The 11,980-nt window shown below is 43.3% G+C and overlaps 1 protein-coding gene across 1 annotated transcript in view; it reads left to right on the forward strand.

Annotated features, from left to right (window-relative positions):
• ADARB2 (adenosine deaminase RNA specific B2 (inactive)) overlaps window positions 1-11,980 on the forward strand; it is a 551,384-nt gene that overhangs the window by 264,939 nt on the left and 274,465 nt on the right. The gene's annotated exons all lie outside the window — the stretch shown is intronic.

The raw sequence follows: 11,980 nt of genomic DNA on the forward strand, positions 1-11,980 counted from the left end.
TATAGTGCTTTTGTGTTGTATTTAATAATTCTTTGGCAGATTTAAACTAATGAAGATTTTCTCCTATGTTTTCTTCTAGAAGTTTTATATTTTTAGCTTATTACCTTTAGGTCTGTGGTCTATCTTGAGTTGATATTTGTATATGGTGTGAGGTAAGGGTCTCAGTACATTTTTTTGAATACGATTACAGTAGTCCTGGAACCATTTATTGAAAAGGCTGTCCTTTACCCATTGAATTGTCTTTGCACCTTTATAGAAATTAGTTTCTCATACATGTAAGTATTTATCTCTGAACTCTCAGTTCTGTTCAGTTAATCTAGATTACCTTTATAGTAAGTTTTGAAATCAGATAGTGAAAGTTTTCCAACTTTATTCTTATTTTGCAAGATTGTTTTGGCTATCAGGTCCTTTGTATTTCCATATATTTTTTAGGATCAGGTTCTCATTTTCTACCAAAAAAAAAAAAAACTGTGTTCTGGGATTTGAATGAGATTGCATTGAATCTGTTGGTCAATTTGGGAAAAATTACTGTCTTGCCATTATTGAGTCTTCTAGTCAGCAAACATGGAGTGTCTCTTTATTTCCTTAGATCTTCTTTAATTGTTCTCAGCAATGTTTTCTAGTTTCCAAAATACAAGTCTTGCACTTCTTTTGTTAAATTTATTCCTAATTACTTATTTTTTTGATGTTTTTATGAATGGAACTATTTTCTTACTTTCATTTTCAGCTTGTTTGTTACTTGTACATAAAAATACAATTGATGTGTTTATATTAATCTTGTATCCTACAATCTTGCTGAAATCACTTATCATTCTAGTATCTTTTCTATTGATTCCATCAGATTTCCCACATAGACAGTGATGTCATCTGCAAATAAACGCAGTTTCATTTCTTTCTTTTCATAGCTGGTACCTTTATTTTTTCTTTGTTTTTTAACTTGTATTATCACACTAGCTACACCCAGCAATGTAATGTTGAATTGGCATGTGAAAGTGGATATCCTTCCCTTTTTCCTGATCTTGTGGGAAAGAACTCAATCATTCACAGTTAAGTATGACATTAGTTGTGGGTGTTTCATGTTTGCCCTTCTTCAGATTGAGGAAGTTCCCTTCTACATTGTTGCTGAGAGATTCTGTCGTGAATGGGTTTGGATTTTTGTCAAATATTTTTTCCTGCATTTATTGTGATGATCAGTTGTCGTTGACCTTTATTTGATTGATATGGTGCCGTGCATTAATTGATCTTCATATATTAAGCCAACTTTGCATTACAGGCATAATCTTACTTGGTCTTGATATATACCCTTTTTTTTAAGGTGCTAGACTCAGCTTGCTAATGTTTTGTTCATAGTTTTGCATCCATACTCATGAGGGATATTGGTCTATAGCTTTCTTTTTTGTCATATCTTTGCACTTGGAATCAATATAGCATGGAACTATTGAATGAGGTGGGAGTTGCTTCCCTCTCCTCTATTTTATGAAAGAATTTGTGAAAGGTTGTTACTATTTCTTCTTTAAATGTTCAGTGATTCAACTAGGCCTGGACTCTTCTTTGTAGAAAGGTCTTTAATTATTAATTTAATTTTGATACGTGTCTATTCAGATTTTCTTTTCCTTCTTTAGTCACTTTTGGAAATGTGTGCACTTCCAGAAACTTCTTCATTTCATTTAAGATGTTTCATTTGTGGGCATAAAGATGTTCATAACATTCCCTTATGATTCTTTTAATTTCTATAGGTTGGTGGTTATGTCCCTTCTTTCATTCCTGATTTTGCTGATTTGTGGCTTTTGTCTTTTCTTTGTCTACCTAAAGATTTGTCAATCTTTTGTTTTCTGTTTATTTTCTGTTTTATTAATTTATGCTCTAATCTTTATAATGTCTTACTTTAAGTTATTTTGCTCTGCTTTTTTGACTTCCTTCGGTCAAAGCTTAGGTTATTGATTTGAGACCTTCCTTTTTTCCGATAGAGGTGTTTAAAGCTATGACTTGTCCTGTAAGTAATGTCTTAGCTGCACCCCACAAATTTTGATATGCAATAATTTTGCCTTCATTCAGTTCAAAAGTATTTTCTAATACCCCTTGTGATTTCCTCATTGATCTATGGTTATTTGGAAATTCATTAACTTCTAAATATCTGGGGACTTCCCACATTTCTTCCTTTTGTTGATTTCTAATTTAATTCTATTGTGGTCAGAGAACATACTTTGTATGATTTCAATCCTATTAAATTTATTGAAATTTCTTGTATAGCCTAGCGTATTGGCTGCCTTGTAAAATGTTCCATTTCTGCTAGAAAAGAATATATACTCCCCAGTTATTATTTGGAATGTCTATATTTGTCAATTATGTTGAGTTGGTTTATGCCATTATTTAAGTCTTCTATATACTTGCTAATTTTCAGTCTAAATGTTCAATGAATTAGTAATATAGTAAATGTAGCTTTCTTAGGGTTACTGTTTGCATGGCATATATTTTTTCATTCTCTTTACTTTTAACTTATTTGAATCTATGTTGTGTGTCTTGTACACAGCTTATAGTTAAATCCTTTTTTATCTAATCTTATAAAATCTGCCATTTTTATTTGAGTGTTTAGACCATTTATATATAATGTAATTATTGATATGGCAAGATTTACATTTGCCATTTTGCTATTTGATTTCCATTTGTCTCCTGCCTTTTTTGTTTCTCAGATCTCTCTTTGAATGACTGAGTGTGTTACTTTAATTCCTTTGTTGACTATTTCACATCATCTATTGCTACAAATGAGTGAGCCAGTGAGTACAGCCAAGAGGCTACAGGTCTTCACAGCTTGCCCTAGCCTGGCAGAATTGCCACCAGCTACAGGGAGAGAGGGCATGTTCAGTTTTATAGCTGCTTTTTGAGGAAAAGGTTTGTTGATCTCTTCAATTGTCCATTGCTAGAAGTCCTGCCTGCAATTTATTTTTAGATGTTTTATTTTTTATTGTTGTTGTTGTTGAGCCTGCTGCAATGTTTTCTCTACTAAACAGTGCCCTTATCCTATTTGTTTAATTCATTGCACTACTGTCAGTCATCAAGTCACAGATTTTAACCACCTCACTTAAAACTTAGTGACATTGATACCTGGAAAAAATGACTCACTGTCATAAAAATTACTTTGAGAAATTATGACAAAATTTTCTGATTGACTATATCAGCATTTCCTATAAGTATATGGGTTTTCAGGATTGATAGAATCTTCTCATTTCCTCTTTAGTTTGTTACTTTTAGAGGATTTGTTTAAAAATTTTGATAAACAATAAATGTTATACTATCCATCAAACAATTATTATCTTTAGTTGTTGAATGATAGTAAAGGGGTGATAGTAATGATGGTGGATATTTTTTTTTAAAGCTAGAATCATAAGATCTTAAATGAGAAAACAACTCATACATAAGCCCATTTTTCTTCATATTTACAGAGAAATTATATGACTGGCCTATAGGCATGTGTTAGAACAAAAACTAGAACTTAGGCACGCCAGTGTGGGCAGACAACACATGGCATACTCATAGGGGTAAATAAGGACATTTAATAGCAACAGTTCTCAGAGGTGTCGGGAACACTAGGGGAACTGAGGTTGTGAAGCCCCAGAAAGGGTAACAGACAGAAGCCCTTGCTTCAGGGAAGGGAGGGCGCTGAATCTGAAGGCAGGGAGATCTGCCGCCAGGGAGAGGAGCCAGCAGGAGAAGCCTGGTCTCAGAGGGAGGAACCGAGGCTGGACAGACAGCTCCCGTGCCCTCCGCCCACCTCTGAAGTAGGTCTGCCTGATGGAGGCTGGATCCAGAGGTGAGACAACCCTGAGGTCAGGCTGCCAGGAGGTGGAGCAGAGCTGGACAGGCAGGTGGGGAGTGCCCAGCCCTGCTCATTCCTTCGGACCCCCATTCATTTCCTTTCTTTTCTTTTCTTGCAAGAAACATTCAAGTTCCCAACACAAGAGAAACACGAAGTCCCATCAGCAGAGGTTATTTTGAGTGACGATATCACACCCGCACTGGGATCCTCTACTGAAATGTTAGCCACCCTCAGTGTCTTTCCTGTGGTGGCAGGAAATTGGGGAAACATATAATTAATCTGCACAAAATATAGTTGCCACCCTCTTCACTTCGAAGCAGAGTACAGAGCATAACTGTGTAATCTCACCCCACCCCCGTCCGCCACCGACTTTGTAAAACTTGCGTTCCGCTCTGCCAGCCCCCAGCCTGTTAGACGCTGTAATGGACAGAGTGGCCCAAGTTTTCCTTTCCGCAGGACTCCATCCTGGGTGGTCTGCCCTTGTTGGACAGTCACCACCTCAGTGGACCTCAGAGTGCTGGAGAATTCTGTGTATCCCCACAGCAGGCCTGCCCCACGGCTGGAAGCACTGGAGACAGTGGCCTCTCTGCCAGGGGGTTTAGGGACCGAGGAGAGGGAAGTGTCCCTGCAGCTCCCTTGTCCCGTTAAGGGAATTGTGGCGTCTTTTCTGGCAGACGGACACTTCTGGTCACTAACAGCTCCAATGACCACGCCCAGGGTTGTGGGTTAGGAGGAAAGACCCTTTATGTGAGGTACAGCGGTGAGAGGGGCTACGCCCACCGCTCCACCCACCCCGGGGGCCCTGAAGCCTCTGCTCTCTCCTGCTTCCAAGTCAGGTGCCGCTGGGCGATGAGAAGTGAGTGCTGGGGTCTGAGCCCCAGAAGGCACTTCCTCCCAGGCAAACAGCTTCCAGGGTAGCAGGTGGTGCTTGGACAGGCATTTCTGGAGTGCATGCCTGCGGGCGCCGCGGGCCTCGCAGGGCAGGAAGGAAAGCCATCGCCTCCACTGCAGGGAACAGGGCAGCCCTTAGGGCGGGGAACCGCACGCCATCTGCTCCCCCCAGAACTCCCCTTCACCTTATTTCACCATTCCAGCTTCACCCCATCTTCCAATAACAAGAAAATAAAACAAAATATTAGGCCTCAGGAAAAAAGTACTTTTATTGTTGCTTGTAACAGCAATCTGCCACTAACCCATCTCGGTAGACGAAAGCTTACAGGGGCCCATCAGCAACTCTGTTACAAGGCTGCCCGTGAAGGAAAAGAGCTCATCGACCCTCAAGGTCTGCTTGTTTGCCTGACCTGAGAGGAAAAGGATATTTTTATAAAATTCTTCCAAGAAATCCTGCAGTAGACACATTTTCTTCCTGCTGACACACACTGAAGGAACCTGCTCTCCTGATGAGAATTGGACAACAAAACCCCAATAGCTTTTTCGCTCATTGTAAACCCTCGCAGCAACACTTCAGGTTTTATTAACTTTCAAACGTCGATCCATCATTTAGGAAAATAAAATCATTGCTTTTTTGATATTTTCTGATGTTCCACTTAAAGCCATGGTTGAGGTTAAATGTGTTTGTTTTGCCTGGTTTTAAAAGTCTCTAGGAGAAAACAATGGTTTAATGATAAAATATTATTTATTTGCTTTTAAGGCTTCAATAAAATCTATTTTGATATTCTGATAACACAGTATAATCAAATTTTTTTTTTACTTTACTTGTCCTAAAACAGTAGTTTTACCTTTTACCATTTTAAGTTGATGATATTTGTACAAAAATAGTCATTGTCTTCTCGAGAAGATGGAAACACTGTTCTTCCCTCTTTAACAGCTTCACTGCTTTCAAGACTGAATTAACGTGTCTGTCTGTGTGTTACACTGATGATGGACATTTAGACTTCAAGGTATAATTTCCAGTAAAGAAAAGTCATTTTATTTTCATCTGAATAAGCACTCTATCATACCAACCAAGTCAAACAAAGTTATTATCTGGCTTTTCGCCAAGGCATGAAAAATAGAAAGGTCATATTTTTAATAGCTTTGTACTCTATAGTAATCAAATTTGTAAGCCTGGAGAAATAAACTGCTTGAGTCTGTGGGTGCCGCTGAGCGTGCTTAACCACTGGCGGGCTGTTCCTGGCGCCCAGCGCGGGCTGCAGCTTATCTTGGCTGTGAGCTCAGGACACGGGGCCCTCATGCTCTAATCGTAAAGCAGCAGAAACCAGCTAATCAGGACATGTCTGCTCTGCTCCACCTTTGAAGACGATACCAGAAGATAACAACCAGTCCAGTTCCAGCTCGTGGACCAGCTAGGTTACAGCACATGAACCTGGACACACTTAGGTGTTAATGGATTACTCAAATCAAAATTAATTAAAACGAACACCTGCTTTAAAAGTGACTTTTGTTTCCGGTGGCTGCACTGTGTTCCTTGAGATTCTGAACAAATTACTCCAGAGTGTTACTGCAGCTGACTTTCAAGTTTCTCTTTGAAATCACGGCTAATCCTGAGGTTTGAAGAACGCTTTTGTGGATGTCAACAACAAAATAGTAATGATAAGAAGAACAGAAAAACGTGTATAGAGACATCCTGTTGAAGAATCATAAAATTCATATTTTTGCTTAAAGCTCTTTTCATGGAGTGATTTTGGGTACGGACGCACATTTCAATTATGATCAGTGCTTATTTTGCCCCAGAGGTTTCCAATAACTGTGTTGTTGCTTTATAGGTTAATTGTAAGTGTCTTTCCCTGCATATTTCTCCTTCCACATATCCCTATTCTTGAGATGTTAGTATAATAGGAAAGTTATTTTCATCTCTGGCATACACATCCTGAAGAGCTGACATCAGACCCTTTATAATTCCAAAGCACTATAGATTTGCTCAAAGTCATTTAATCAGTATGCGCCGTAATAGGTTAACTCTAAAATTCACTCCTTGTTATCAATGGCTTTCATCAAAACTTCAGACACCCCTTTAACTTAGAACAAATTTTCTTTCAGCCACCAGCCACTATAGCCCAAGAGTTTAAAATAGAGTTCAGCAGACTTTTCCTCAAGGTCAGGTAGTAAATAGCTTTGGGGGTGGAGAGGCAAAATCAGGATATTATGTAGGTATTTACAAAGCCATTAAAAGTACACCCACTTAAAAATGTAAAAACCATTGTTAGCTTACAGGTGATAAAATAAATAGATAAACACACACACCCTCGTGCGCACGCGCACACACACAAAACAAAACAAAAAACAAAAAAATAGCTGGTGGGATTCAGCCTAAGGGCGTAGCTCGCCACCTCTGTTTAAGTAGAGTCTCAGGCAGGATAACTAAGGGTTAACAGAACAGCCTCTGAATTCAGGCCAACCAGGGCTGCAGTACTGCTCTTGATTTGAACAAGTTACTCAGCATCGTTGGGCTCTTTTTTTCTCCTCTATAAATGAGGACAACAGTAGTGGCTACCTTGGAGCTGTAAAGATGAATAATGTTAATAGTTGGTGATAGCTACCGAACAACTGCTACCACTGTTGTAAAGTCTTTATTTCAACAAAATTTTATGAGCACCTTCTACTATTTTATGGGTTTTGGCCAATGGTTATTTTGGTGGATGCCTCGCGTACCCCCAGCTGCTGGAAGGTTGGCGGCCAACAGCTCCTGCTCAGTGGACGGCTGCCTTGCCCCGGGGCAGAGAAACGTGACGATACAGTCCCCACCCTCAATCTGGACAAACTGGAGGATGCCCCAGCCCGTCCCCTGCTGCCCCCAACTCCTGCTTCCTTTGTCCGCCCCCACTGGTGACCCTCAGAGCCTGCCTCTGGAACCAGCCTGTGGCCAGTGCTGCAGATAATCTCAGGCAGAGCAAAGGCCCTGCAGGCCCTCAGGAGGGACTGGGTGATTAAGTCCTGAAAAAGCCTTGCCGCTTCCATAGGCTGGGTTTGAGGAACCTCAGCAAGCCCTGCAGCCCTTTGAGATGTGGCCCTTCTTAATTTCTTGTGATGTTGGAGACAGGCATGGTTCAGCACAGGTGAAAACTGAAAGACGGCGGCCCTCCTGCCCTGTGTGCCGGGCAGGACCCCTCGTGCAGTGATAGGAGGACCAGGCGTTGCCAGGGCTTGTCTTTTTCATTTATCTATTTATTTATTTAAAAGTTTGTGGGTTTGCGGGGGGGTTTTTTGTTTTTTGTTTTTTGTTTTTTTACTAGTGCAAGGATTTCTCCCGGAAGGGAAAGGGTGGATGCGAGAGATACAAAAAATCTCATTGCTGGGAAAATATATCAAGTCACCTTGAGCTAAGGTCATCTGGAATGAATCCTATCCTTCTGGGCTGAAATTATACCAAAGGCAAAATTATTTTTTTCTCCCTTCCTTCAGCCTAATGTATGTGTCATATTCCTGTCTTAAGACTGTCACACAAGGACGGCCTTGTTTCCAGGGAGAGAGGGACAGGACAGGGAATTTAGGACAAGTGTGGGGAAGAGGCGACAGAGGCCAAGTCCTGCCCTGTGGGCCCTCTGCAAATCCACGTCCGGGGGGTGAGGCGCTCAGGGGATGTGGGTCTTGGTTGGTGACGCTGGGAGGGGAGAAAATCAATTATTGGAGAAAGAATATCATCTAGACAGGCAACTTTCAAAGGAAAGGGTGTGGATTTCCCCCTTGGAGCAAATATACTGTGACTATCTAGGGTCTTAAATTGTTTGTTCTGAGGGTAGGTTGAAAGAGGAACCAGGTGGTACAGGTTTCAGCAGCCCTGGGAGTGCCGGCTGATTTATGGGCCGCGGGCCGGCTGACAGTCCAGAGGTAAAAGGGAAGTCAGCTCCTTTTAACATGCTGTCGTTATATGTGGGCCTCCAAAGTGGACTGAGAATAACCAGTGTGTGACTTTTCTTAGCCTTTTAGGAGAAGAGCTAGCCCATGGAGAAAAGTTTCCTTTTCCTTCTCCTCCTGTTTTTGGTATTTTTCTTGTAGGTTTTATAACTTTACAAATAAAGGATTCAACTTATTTTTTTGACACATAAAAAGCTGTGCATGTTTAATATATACAACTCGATGAGTCTGGGGATAAGTATACACCCATGAAACCATATGATCCCACTTCTGGGTAATAGTATCAAAGGAATTTAAATCAGTACCTTGAAGAGATACGTGCACCTCCGTGTTTGTTGCACCATTATTTACAGTAGCCAAGGTATGGAAACAACCTAAGTGTTGGTTGACAGGTGAATGGATAAAGAAGTTGTGGTGTATATACAATGGAATACTACTCAGCCATAAAAAAGAAGAAAGTCCTGTCATTTTTGACAACACGGGTGGACCTTGAGCACATTATGCTAAGTGAAATAAGTCAGAGAAAGACAAATGCAAATACAAATATATGTGGAATATAAAGCAGTCAAACTCATAGAAGCAGAGAGTAGCATGGTGGTTACCAGGGTCTGGGGGAGGGGAATTGGGGAGATGCTTGTCAAAGGGCACAAAGTTTCCACTGTGCAAAATGAATAAGTTCTGGAGAATCTAATGGACAGCACAGTGACTATCATTAATAGCACTGTATTGTGCACTTGAAGTTTGCTGAGACAGTGGATCTTATGTTATGTGTTCTTACCACAGAATCATAATAATAACGGGGGCTGAGGAAACTCTGGGAGGTGATGGACATGTCTGTGGCCTTGGTGGTTGATGGTTTAACACTCAAGGGATTCTTGAGTGGCTTTATATAGCAGGTGTTTTGTTGTTTTCACCTTTGAATCTTCATTATAAGGTTGGAGGCAATATCCACAAACTGGTGGGGACTTAGTATGCCCAGGGACCTTGCTAATACTAGGACACAAGTAGAAAGAGCTCTTGACCTTGAGGAGTGTGTGGACCAGAGGAGTCCACTGATCACTGGAAGATGGTGGGGATGGGGCTGCGAGGCTCTGGCTCCTCCTACTGGTTGCGGCTGAGGTAGCAGCATCAGCCCCAGCGGACCAGAACCAAGAGTAACTTGAGTAAATTGTTCCAGTTTACAGGCCCCTGGTCTCCTGATACTTTTCATCAGCTTATTTGACCCTCCTTCCCTCCTTTGCAAAGACCTGTGTTGAATGTCCAGGGAAAGCCAAGCACCTGCTGGGGGTGGAAGACAGGGTTGGATGAGGCAGGTTGGGGCCCACACACCAGGAAAGTGGGGGGGCATGTGAACACGTGACTGAGAAAGACAGACCCTGTTCTACATGAGCCGTGAGCGTGTGTGCAGACAGAGAACCATACTGGGTAGAGCGAGCCGAGTGCGGGGTCCGCAGGGGCTGCGGGAGGTGATGGATGAAACTGGCCGAGGAGCCTCGAGGGACCGGCAGGAGTGGGCGGCGAGGAGGGAGGGGCAGGCAGCGCGTGTCCTCCCCAGTTCTCTCTCACTCAGCGCCCCGCCCCAGGCCCCCAACCCTAAGGCCTGGCCCAGGAGACGCCCTCACAGAAAGGTAACCCCTCCAAAGAGACTAAGTATGAGGTTTGGGAAGGCAGATAGAATGGCAGGTTCACTCACTGAGATGCCTCCTCCAGCTTGGCTGGCAGGAGAATTGTGCGAAATCATGGGGACCTTGTTTTAGGGTTTCCTTTCTGAATCCCGTGTGAAGCAGCTCCTGGCTCCACCCAGACCTCCATTCAGGCTGCTCAGAGGGACATTCATGAAATGAGTATAAGTGAGGTTCTCATCTGCACAGGGCCCCTACCCAGGCAGCCGGGCTTCCGGAAGGACCACAGCCACAACCCAGCCAGGATGAGCCCTGGTCATTAATCGCTGCACCGTACAGTTCATCACCGTGCAATGGAATGTCTCTGACCTGTCGGGCCACTCCTAACAAAACAATCTCAAAAAGGAAAACAGGCAGTAATAGTAACTAAAAAAATCAGCCATCACTTCAGCTGATGGCTGCCCAAGCTTGAAGGTCTCCGGGCACCTTCCCTTAAATAGCTTAAAACAAAATGATAATAAACGATTGCATTGCACAGCGCTCTGAAGGCGCCTTGCTACACTCATAATGAAAAGGGCAGGTGAAGCAGCGAGCAGCCCTGCTATGAATTACTGGCCTTTCAGCGCTGGAGAAGTGTATTTAACCGGACACCTGCAGAGGCTGCTCACTAATTGCACACGTTATAATGACAATAGACACACAAGAGACAAACGCGTTCGAACTACACAACAGCCCTGCCATCCACACAAGCTAGTGCGTGGATTCCAGCCACACCCCTATGCTTCAGCATCCAGTGTAGATGAGCAGATTCCAGTGAAGTGTCTTTTTCAGTCCCTTTTCACGACTCCAGGCAAAATCCCATGGATTGGCCTTTTAAAGCACACCGTTCAGAGTGCAGGGGACCCGGGGTGTTAAGTGTGACTATGGATCTCTCCTTTGTGAACCACAGGAAGCTAATACTCTGGCTCCAGTCTGAAGATTTCTAATAAGGAGTGGAGTGATTTAGTGATTTTACGAGTGCGAGAGAGGAGAGACCATGGGGCCGGTGTGCAAGCTTCACAGACTTAGAAGCCAAAGGCGCAGACAGGGCAGGGCTGGTGCCTCCACCCCACTGTTTGTGTCGATGGCAGGGCCCAGCAGCAAACAGTTAACACGAGACAAAGCCCAGTGCGACCAGCAGGTCTCCTGCAACCATCAGCAGAACTAGCTATTATAGCCAATTTAATAGCTTGAAAATGAACTCATTAGTGCTCTTTTATCAGTGGAAAAAAGTCTATTAAATCCGGATGTGTGAAGCTGCTGCACAGAAGCTCATTTCCATCCCGCCTGTGACCTGAACAAATCCGAGCTGTGCTTTTCTGGGAGCAGCAGGGTCAGCCTCTGAGGGGAGCTGGGATTGCGGGGCTTCCCCGGCCAGCACCTGCCCCGGAGACACCAAGGCTCCTCAGGATAACACACAGCGAGTGTTTCTGTCCTTGCTTCTGGCCTCCCGTATCATCCACATGCAGCCCAGCAGCTTCCGGGGGCAGCAAAGAAGGGGTGCCGTCACCCAAATGTGATCTGAAGTTACGTGTAACGGAGGACAGAATCGTCTACAAGGCCCCACGGCTCAGGATAATGCAGCTGGAGATGTGGTCAACCCAGGGCTTTCTGTGGTCCCTCCCTCCTCCCCCTCCCCCTCCCCCTCCCCCTCCCCCTCCTCCTCCTCCTCCTCCTCCCCCCTCCCTCC

This window comes from Physeter macrocephalus, chromosome 11 (assembly GCF_002837175.3).
Source record: "Physeter macrocephalus isolate SW-GA chromosome 11, ASM283717v5, whole genome shotgun sequence".
In the NCBI taxonomy this organism is placed as follows: Eukaryota; Metazoa; Chordata; class Mammalia; order Artiodactyla; family Physeteridae; genus Physeter; species Physeter macrocephalus.